A 12,119-nucleotide genomic window follows, 5' to 3' on the forward strand; every position below is an offset into this window, starting at 1 on the left:
ATACAAAAGGCTCAATTCCGACTTAAGTACAAGAAGACTGACTCTTCCTACTGACTATGTTTTCAACATTTCCTGTGAGACCAGTTTTAGATTCCGATGCTTCAGTATATGTTTACTTTATCCCTTGGACCTTCTTACTGACGATGAAACACAGAAATCGCATCAGAATTAAATACCAAAGGCACAACGATGACTTAAGTACATGAAAACTGACTCTTCCTACTGACTATGATTTCAACATTTCCTGTGAGACCATTTTTCGATTCCGATGCTTCAGTATATGTTTACTGTATCCCTTGGACCTTCTTATCGACGATGAATCACAGAAATTGCATCGGAATTAAATTCAAAAGGCACAATGCCGACTCAAGTACAAGTAGACTGGCTCTTCTTACTGTCTATGTTATGAAGCTTTCCTGTGAAACCGGTTTCAGATTCCGATGCTTCACTTCAGGTTTACTGTATCCCTTGGACCTTCTTATTGACAACGAAACACAGAAATTGAATCAGAATTAAATAGAAAAGCCACAAGGCTGACATAAGTACAAGAAAACTAACTCTTCATACTGTCTATGTTTTAACTTTCCCTGTGAGACCTGTTTTAGATTCCGATGCTTCACTTCAGTTTTACTGTATCCCTTGGATCTTCTTATTGACGATGAAACATAGAAATTGCATCGAAATTAAATAGAAAAGGCACAATGCCGACTTAAGTACAAGAAGACTGACTCTTCCTACTGACTACGATTTGTACATTTCCTGTGAGACCAGTTTTACATTCTGATGCTTCACTAAATGTTTACTGTATCCCTTGGACATTCTTATTGACGATGAAACACAGAAATTGCATCGGAATTAAATACAAAAGGCACTACGCCGACTTAAGTACAAGAAGACTGATTCATCTTACTGACTATGTTTTGAACATTTCCTGTGAGACCAGTTTTAGATTCCGATGCTTCAGTATATGTTTACTGTATCCCTTGGACCTTCTTATTGATGATGAATCACAGAAATTGCATCAGAATTAAATACAAAAGGCACAATGATGACTTAAATACAAGAAATTTGACTCATCTTACTGACTACGTTTTGAACATTTCCTGTGAGACCAGTTTTAGATTCCGATGCCTCAGTATATGTTTACTGTATCCCTTGGACCTTATTATTGACGATGAAACACAGAAATTGCATCAGAATGAAATACAAACGGCACAATGACGACTTAAGTACATGAAGACGGACTCTTCCTACTGACTATGATTTCAACATTTCCTGTGAGACCAGTTTCAGATTCCGATGCTTCACTATATGTTTACTGTATCCCTCTGACCTTCTTATTGACGATGAAAGACAGAAATTGCATCGGAATTAAATACAAAAGGTACAATGCCGACTCAAGTACAAGTGGACTGGCTCTTCTTACTGTCTATGTAATGAAGCTTTCCTGTGAGACCGGTTTCAGATTCCGATGCTTCACTTCAGGTTTACTGTATCCCTTGGACCTTCTTATTGACGACGAAACATAGAAATTGAATCAGAATTAAATAAAAAAGGCACAATGCTGACTTAAGTACAAGAAGACTGACTCTTCCTACTGACTACGTTTTGTACATTTCCTGTGAGACCAGTTTTAGATTCCGATGCTTCACTTCAGTTTTACTGTATCCCTTGGACCTTCTTATTGAAGATGAAACACAGAAATTGCATCGGAATTAAATACAAAAGGCACAATGCTGACTTAAGTACAAGAAGACTGACTCTTCTTACTGACTATGTTTTGAACATTTCCTGTGAGACAAGTTTTACATTCTGATGCTTTACTATATGTTTACTATATCACTTGGACTTTCTTATTGACGATCAAACACAGAAATTGCATCGGAATTTAATACAAAAGGCACAATTCCGACATAAGTACAAAAAGACTGACTCTTCTTACTGACTATGTTTTGAACATTTCCTGTGAGACCAGTTTTAGCTACCGATGCTTCAGTATATGTTTACTGTATCCCTTGGACCTTCTTATAGACGATGAAACACAGATATTGCATCAGAGTTAAATACAAAAGGATCAATGATGACTTAAGAACATGAAGACGGACTCTTCCTACTGACTCTGATTTCACGATTTCCTGTGAGACCAGTTTTAGATTCCGATGCTTCACTATATGTTTACTGTATCCCTCTGACCTTCTTATTGACGATGAAAGACAGAAATTGCATCGGAATTAAATGCAAAAGGCACAATGCCGACTCAAGTACAAGTAGACTGGCTCTTCTTACTGTCTATGTTATGAAACTTTCCTGTGCGACCGGTTTCAGATTCCGATGCTTCACTTCATGTTTACTGTATCCCTTGGACCTTCTTATTGATGACGAAACACAGAAATTGAATCCGAATTAAATAGAAAAGGCACAATGCTGACTTAAGTACATGAAAACTAACTCTTCTTACTTTCTATGTTTTGAACCTTTCCTGTGAGAACAGTTTTAGATTCCGATGCTTCACTTCAGTTTTACTGGATCCCTTGGACTTTCTTATTGACGATGAAACACAGAAAGTGCATCGGAATTAAATACAAAAGGCACAATGCCGACTTAAGTACAAGAAGACTGACTCTTCATACTGCCTGTGTTTTGAACCTTTCCTGTGAGACCGGTTTTAGATTCCGATGCTTCACTTCAGGTTTTCTGTATCCCTCTGACCTTCTTATTGACGATGAAATACAGAAATTGGATCGGAATTAAATACAAAAAGCACAATGCCGACTCAAGTACAAGTAGACTGGCTCTTCTTACTGTCTATGTTATGAAGCATTCCTGTGAGACCGGTTGCAGATTCCGACGCTTCACTTCAGGTTTACTGTATCTCTTGGACCTTCTTATTGACGACGAAACACAGAAATTGAATCAGAATTAAATGGAAAAGGCACAATGCTGACTTAAGTACAAGAAAACTAACTCTTCTTACTGTCTATGTTTTGAACCATTCCTGTGGGACCAGTTTAGATTCCGATGCTTCACTTCAGTTTTACTGAATCCCTTGGACCTTCATATTGACGATGAAACACAGAAATTGCATCAGATTTAAATATAAAAGGCACAATGATGACTTAGGTACATGAAGACTGACTCTTCCTACTGACTATGATTTCAATATTTCCTGTGAGACCAGTTTTCGATTCCGATGCTTCACTATATGTTTACTGTATCCCTTGGACCTTCTTATCGAGGATGAAACACAGAATTTGCATCGGAATTAAATACAAAAGGCACATTGCCGACTCAAGTACAAGTAGACTGGCTCTTCTTACTGTCTATGTTATGAAGCTTTCCTGTGAGACCGGTTTCAGATTCCGATGCTTCACTTCAGGTTTACTGCATCCCTTGGACCTTCTTATTGACGACGAAACACAGAAATTGCATCAGAATTAAATAGAAATGGCACAATGCCGACTTAAGTACAAGAAAACTAACTCTTCTTACTGTCTATGTTTTGAACCTTTCCTGTGAGACCAGTTTTAGATTCCGATGCTTCACTTCAGTTATACTGTATCTCTTGGACCTTCTTATTGACGATGAAACACAGAAGGTGCATCGGAATTAAATACAAAACGCACAATGCCGACTTAAGTACAAGAAGACTGACTCTTCTTACTGTCTATGTTTTGAACCATACCTGTGGCACTAGTTATAGATTGCGATGCTTTACTTCAGGTTTTCTGTATCCCTCTGACCTTCTTATTGACGATTAAAGACAGAAATTGCATCGGAATTAAATACAAAGGGCACAATGCCGACTCCAGTACAAGTAGACTGGCACTTCTTACTGTCTATGTTATGAAGCTTTCCTGTGAGACCGGTTTCAGATTCCGATACTTCACCAGAGGTTTACTGTATCCTTTGGACCTTCTTTTTGACGACGAAACACAGAAATTGTGTCAGAATTAAATAGAAAAGGCACAATGCTGACTTAAGTACAAGAAAACTAACTCTTCTTACTGTCTATGTTTTGAACCATTCCTGTGAGACCAGTTTTAGATTCCGATGCTTCACTTCAGTTTTACTGTATTATTTGGACGTTCTTATTGACAATGAAACACAGAAATTGCATCGGAATTAAATACAAAAGGCACTACGCCGACTTAAGTACAAGAAGACTGATTCATCTTACTGACTATGTTTTGAACATTTCCTGTGAGACCAGTTTTAGATTCCGATGCTTCAGTATATGTTTACTGTATCCCTTGGACCTTCTTATTGATGATGAAACACAGAAATTGCATCAGAATTAAATACAAAAGGCACAATGATGACTTAAGTACATGAAGACGGACTCTTCCCACTGACTATGATTTCAAGAATTCCTATGAGACCAGTTTTGGATTCCGATGTTTCACTATATGTTTACTGTATCCCTCTGACCTTCTTATTGACGATGAAAGACAGAAATTGCATCGGAATAAAATACAAAAGGCACAATGCCGACTCAAGTACAAGAAGACTGACTGTTCTTACTGACTATGTTTTGGACATTTCCTGTGAGACCAGTTTCACATTCAGATGCTTCACTATATGTTTACTGTATCCCTTGGACCTTCTTATTGACGATGTAACACAGAAATTGCATCGGAATTAAATACAAAAGGCTCAATTCCGACTTAAGTACAAGAAGACTGACTCTTCTCACTGACTATGTTTTAACATTTCCTGTGAGACCAGTTTTACTTTCTGATGCTCCACTATATGTTTACTGTATCCCTTGGACCTTCTTATTGACGATGAAACACAGACAATGCATCGGAATTAAATACATAAGGCACAATGCCGACTTAAGTACAAGAAGACTGACTCTTCTTACTGACTATGCTTTGTACATTTCCTGTGAGACCACTTTTAGATTCCGATGCTTCAGTATATGTTTACTGTATCCCTTGGACCTTCTTATTGACGATGAAACACAGAAATAGCATAAGAATTAAATACAAAAGGCACAATGATGACTTAAGTACATGAAGACGGACTCTTCCTACTGACTATGATTACAAGATTTCCTGTGAGACCAGTTTTAGATTCCGATGCTTCACCATATGTTTACTGTATCCCTCTGACCTTCTTATTGACGATGAAAGACAGAAATTGCATCGGAATTAAATGCAAAAGGCACAATGCTGACGCAAGTACAAGTAGACTGGCTCTTCTTACTGTCTATGTTATGAACATTTCCTGTGAGACTAGTTTTACATTCTGATGCTTCACTATATGTTTACTGTATCTCTTGGACTTCCTTATTGACGATGAAACACAGAAATTGCATCGGAATTAAATACAAAAGGCACTACGCCGACTTAAGTACAAGATGACTGACTCATCTTACAGACTATGATTTGAACATTTCCTGTGAGACCAGTTTTAGATTCCGATGCTTCACTTCTGTTTTACTGTATCCCTTGGACCTTCTTATTGACGATGAAACATAGAAATTGCATCGAAATTAAATACATAAGGCACAATGCCGACTTAAGTACAAGAAGACTGACTCTTCTTACTGACTATGTTTTGAACATTTCCTGTGAGACCAGTTTTACATTCTGATGCTTCACTATATGTTTACTGAATCCCTTGGACTTTCTTATTGACGATGAAACACAGAAATTGCATCGGAATTAAATACAAAAGGCACTACGCCGACTTAAGTACAAGAAGACTGATTCATCTTACAGACTATGTTTTGAACATTTCCTGTGAGACCAGTTTTGGATTCCAATGCTTCAGTATATGTTTACTGTATCCCTTGGATCTTCTTATTGATGATGAAAAACAGAAATTGCAACAGAATTAAGTACAAAAGGCACAATGATGACTTAAGTACATGAAGACGGACTCTTCCTACTGACTATGATTTCAAGGTTTCCTGTGAGACCAATTTTAGATTCCGATGCTTCACTATATGTTTACTGTATCCCTCTGACCTTCTAATTGACAATGAAAGAATGAAATTGCATCGGAATTAAATACAAAAGGCACAATGCCGACTCAAGTACAAGTAGACTGGCTCTTCTTACTGTCTATGTTATGAAGCTTTCCTGTGAAACTGGTTTCAGATTCCGATGCTTCACTTCAGGTTTACTGTATCCCTTGGACCTTCTTATTGACGACGAAACACAGAAATTGAATCAGAATTAAATAGAAATGGCACAATGCCGACTTAAGTACAAGAAAACTAACTCTTCTTACTGTCTATGTTTTGAACCTTTCCTGTGAGACCAGTTTTAGATTCCGATGCTTCACTTCAGTTATACTGTATCCCTTGGACCTTCTTATTGACGATGAAACACAGAAGGTGCATCGGAATTAAATGCAAAAGGCACAATGCCGACTTAAGTACAAGAAGACTGACTCTTCTTACTGCCTGTGTTTTGAACCTTTCCTGTGAGACCGGTTTTAGATTCCGATGCTTCACTTCAGGTTTACTGTATCCCATGGACCTTCTTATTGACGTCCAAACAAAGAAATAGCATCGGAATTAAATATAAAAGGCACAATGCCGACTTAAGTTCAAGAAAACTGACTCTTCTTACTTTCTATGTTTTGAACCATTCCTGTGGCACTAGTTATAGATTCCGATGCTTCACTTCAGGTTTTCTGTATCCCTCTGACCTTCTTATTGACGATTAAAGACAGAAATTGCATCGGAATTAAATACAAAAGGCACAATGCCGACTCCAGTACAAGTAGACTGGCTCTTCTTACTGTCTATGATATGAAGCTTTCCTGTGAGACCGGTTTCAGATTCCGATGCTTCACTTCAGGTTTACTGTATCCCTTGGACCTTCTTTTTGACGACGAAACACAGAAATTGAATCAGAATTAAATAGAAAAGGCACAATGCTGACTTAAGTACAAGAAAACTAACTCTTCTTACTGTCTAAATTTTGAACCATTCCTGTGAGACCAGTTTTAGATTCCGATGCTTCACTTAAGTTATACTGTATCCCTTGGAACTTCTTATTGACGATGAAACATAGAAATTGCATCGGAATTAAATACAAAAGCCACAATGCCGACTTAGGTACAAGAAGACTGACTCTTCTTACTGACTATGTTTCTAACATTTCCTGTGAGACAAGATTTACATTCTGATGCTTCACTATAAGTTTTTTTGTATCCCTTGGACTTTCTTATTGTTGATGAAACACAGAATTTGCATCGGAATTAAATACAAAAGGCACTACGCCTACTTAAGTACAAGAAGATTGACTCATCTTACTGACTACGTTTTGAACATTTCCTGTGAGACCAGTTTTAGATTCCGATGCTTCAGTATATGTTTACTGTATCCCTTGGACCTTCTTATTGACGATGAAACACAGAAATTGCATCAGAATTAAATACAAACGGCACAATGATGACTTAAGTACATGAAGACGGACTCTTCCTACTGACTATGATTTCAACATTTCGTGTGAGACCAGTTTTAGATTCCGATGCTTCACTATATGTTTACTGTATCCCTCTGACCTTCTTATTGACGAAGAAAGACAGAAATTGCATCGGAATTAAATACAAAAGGTACAATGCCGACTCAAGTACAAGTAGACTGGCCTTTCTTACTGTCTATGTAATGAAGCTTTCCTGTGAGACCGGTTTCAGATTCCGATGCTTCACTTCAGGTTTACTGTATCCCTTGGACCTTCTTATTGACGACGAAACACAGAAATTGATTCAGAATTAAATAGATAAGGCACAATGCTGACTTAAGTACAAGAAAACTAACTCTTCTTACTGTCTATGTTTTGAAACTTTCCTGAGAGACCAGTTTTAGATTCCGATGCTTCACTTCAGTTTTACTGTATCCCTTGGACCTTCTTATTGACGATGAAACACAGAAATTGCATGGGAATTAAATACAAAAGGCACAATGCTGACTGAAGTACAAGAAGACTGACTCTTCTTACTGTCTATGATTTGAACATTTCCTGTGAGACCAGTTTTACATTCTGATGCTTCACTATATGTTTACTATACCCCTTGGACTCTCTTATTGACGATCAAACACAGAAATTGCATCGGAATTAAATACAAAAGGCACAATGCGGACTTAAATACAAAAAAACTGACTCTTCTTACTGACTATGTTTTGAACATTTCCTGTGAGACCATTTTTAGATACCGATGCTTCAGTATATGTTTACTGTATCCCTTGGACCTTCTTATAGACGATGAAACACAGATATTGCATCAGAGTTAAATACAAAAGGCACAATGATGACTTAAGTACATGATGACGGACTCTTCCTACTGACTATGATTTCACGATATCCTGTGAGGCCATTTTTAGATTCCGATGCTTCACTATATGTTTACTGTATCTTTCTGACCTTCTTATTGACGATGAAAGACCAAAATTGCTTCGGAATTAAGTACAAAAGGCACAATGCCGACTCCAGTACAAGTAGACTGGCTCTTCTTACTGTCTATGTTATGAAGCTTTCCTGTGAGACCGGTTTCAGATTCCGATGCTTCACTTCAGGTTTACTGTATCCCTTGGACCTTCTTATTGACGATGAAACACGGAAGGTGCATCGGAATTAAATACAAAAGGCACAATGCCGACTTAAGTACAAGAAGACTGACTCTTCTTACTGCCTGTGTTTTGAACCTTTCCTGTGAGACCGGTTTTAGATTCCGATGCTTCACTTCAGGTTTACTGTATCCCATGTACCTTCTTATTGACGTCCAAACAAAGAAATTGCATCGGAATTAAATAGAAAAGGCACAATGCCGACTTAAGTTCAAGAAAACTGACTCTTCTTACTGTCTATGTTTTGAACCATTCCTGTGGCACTAGTTATAGATTCCGATGCTTCACTTCAGGTTTTCTGTATCCCTCTGACCTTCTTATTGACGATTAAAGACAGAAATTGCATCGGAATTAAATACAAAAGGCACAATGCCGACTCCAGTACAAGTAGACTGGCTCTTCTTACTGTCTATGTTATGTAGCTTTCCTGTGAGACCGGTTTCAGATTCCGATGCTTCACTTCAGGTGTACTGTATCCCTTGGACCTTCTTTTTGACGACGAAACACAGAAATTGAATCAGAATTAAATAGAAAAGGCACAATGCTGACTTAAGTACAAGAAAACTAACTCTTCTTACTGTCTATGTTTTGAACCATTCCTGTGACGGTATCCCTTGGAACTTCTTATTGACGATGAAACATAGAAATTGCATCGGAATTAAATACAAAAGCCACAATGCAGACTTAGGTACAAGAAGACTGACTCTTCTTACTGACTATGTTTTGAACATTTCCTGTGAGACCAGTTTTACATTCTGATGCTTCACTATATGTTTACTGTATCCCTTGGACTTTCTTATTGACGATAAAACACAGAAATTGCATCGGAATTAAATACAAAAGGCACAATGGCGACTTAAGTTCAAGACGACTGACTCTTCTTACTGACTATGTTTTGAACACTTCCTGTGATACCAGTTTTAGATTCCGATGCTTCAGTATATGTTTCCTGTATCCCTTATACCTTCTTAGTGACGATGAAACACAGAAATTGCATCACAATTAAATACAAAAGGCACAATGCTGACTTAAGTACAAGAAAACTAACTCTTCTTACTGTCTATGTTTTGATCCTATCCTGTGAGAATAGTTTTAGATTCCGATGCTTCACTTCAGTTTTACTGTATCCGTTGGACCTTCTTATTGACGATGAAACACAGAACGTGCATCGGAATTAAATACAAAAGGCACAATGCCGACTTAAGTACAAGAAGACTGACTCTTCTTATTGCCTGGGTTTTCAACCTTTCCTTTGAGACCTGTTTTAGATTACGATGCTTCACTTCAGGTTTACTATATCCCATGAAACTTCTTATTGACGACGAAACAAAGATATTGCTTCGGAATTACATAGAAAATGCACAATGCCGACTTAAGTACAAGAAAACTGACTCTTCTTACTGTCTATGTTTTGAACCATTCCTGTGGCACTAGTTATAGATTCCGATGCTTCACTTCAGTTTTTCTGTATCCCTCTGACGTTCTTATTGACGATGAAAGACAGAAATTGCATCGGAATTAAATACAAAAGGCACAAGCCGACTCAAGTACAAGTAGACTGGCTCTTCTTACTGTCTATGTTATGAAGCTTTCCTGTGAGACCGGTTTCTGAATGCGATGCTTCAATTCAGGTTTACTGTATCCCTTATGCATTCTTATTGACGACGAAACACAGAAATTGAACCAGAATTAAATAGAAAAGGCACAATGCTGACTTATGTACAAGAAAACTAACTCTTCTTACTGTCTATGTTTTGAACCTTTCCTGTGAGACCAGTTTTAGATTCCGATGCTTCACTTCAGTTTTACTGTATCCCTTGGAACTTCCTATTGACGCTGAAACATAGAAATTGCATCGGAATTAAATACAAAAGGCACAATGCCGACTTAAGTACAAGAAGACTGACTCTTCTTACTGACTATGTTTTGAATATTTCCTGTGAGACCAGTTTTACTTTCTGATGCTTCACTATATGTTTACTGTATCCCTTGGACCTTCTTATTGACGATGAAACAAAGAATTTGCATCGGAATTAAATACAAAAGGCACAATGCCGACTTAAGTACAAGAAGACTGACTCTTCTTACTGACTATGTTTTGAACATTTCCTGTAAGACCAGTTTTAGATTCCGATGCTTCAGGATATGTTTACTGTATCCCTTGGACCTTCTTATTGACGATGAAGCACAGAAATTGCATCAGAATTAAATACAAAAGGCACAATGATGACTTAAGTACATGAAGACTGACTCTTCCTACTCACTATGATTTCAACATTTCCTGTGAGACCAGTTTTAGATTCCGTTGCTTCACTATATGTTTACTGTATCCCTTGGACCTTCTTATCGACGATGAAACACAGAAATTGCATCGGAATTTATTACAAAAGGCACAATGCCGACTCAAGTACAAGTAGACTGGCTCTTCTTACTGTCAATGCTATGAAGCATTCCTGTGAGACCGGTTTCAGATTCCGATGCTTCTCTTCAGGTTTACTCTATCCCATGGACCTTCTTATTGACGACGAAACACAGAAATTGAATCACAATTAAATAGAAAAGGCACAATGCTGACTTTAGTACAAGAAAACTAACTCTTCTTACTGTCTATGTTTGAACCTTTCCTGTGAGACCAGTTTTATATTCCGATGCTTCACTTCAGTTTTACTGTATCGCTTGGACCTTCTTATTGACGATGAAACACAGAAATTGCATCGGAATTAAATACAAAAGGCACAATGCCGACTTAAGTACAAGTAGACTGACGCTTCTTACTGACTATGTTTTGAACATGTCCTGTGAGACCAGTTTTAGATTCCGATGCTTCAGTATATGTTTACTGTATCCCTTGGACTTTCTTATAGACGATGAAACACAGAAATTACATCTGAATTAAATAAAAAGGGCACAATGATGATTTAAGTACATGGAGACTGACTCTTCCTTCTGACTATGATTTCAACATTTCCTGAGAGACCAGTTATAGATTCCGATGCTTCACTATATGTTTACTGTATCCCTCTGACCTTCTTATTGACGATGAAAGACAGAAATTGCATCGGAATTAAATATAAAAGGCACAATGCCGATTCAAGTACAAGTAGACTGGCAATTCTTACTGTCTATGTTATGAAGCTTTCCTGTGATACCGGTTTCAGAATCCGATGCTTCACTTCAGGTTTACTGTATGCCTTGGACCTTCGTATTGACGACGAAACACAGATATTGAATCAGAATTAAATAGAAAAGGCACAATGCTGACTTAAGTACAAGAAAACTAAATCTTCTTACTGTCTATGTTTTGAACCTTTCCTGTGAGACCAGTTTTAGATTCTGATGCTTCACTTCAGTTTTACTGTATCCCTTGGACCTTCTTATTGACGATGAAACACAGAAATTGCATCGGAATTAAATACAAAAGGCACAATGAAGACTTAAGTACAAGAAGACTGACTCTTCTTACTGACTATGTTTTGAACATTTCCTGTGAGACCAGTATTACATTCTGATGCTTCACTATATGTTTACTGTA

The sequence above is a fragment of the Schistocerca serialis genome, chromosome 10 (genome assembly GCF_023864345.2).
Source record: "Schistocerca serialis cubense isolate TAMUIC-IGC-003099 chromosome 10, iqSchSeri2.2, whole genome shotgun sequence".
Classification (NCBI taxonomy): domain Eukaryota; kingdom Metazoa; phylum Arthropoda; class Insecta; order Orthoptera; family Acrididae; genus Schistocerca; species Schistocerca serialis.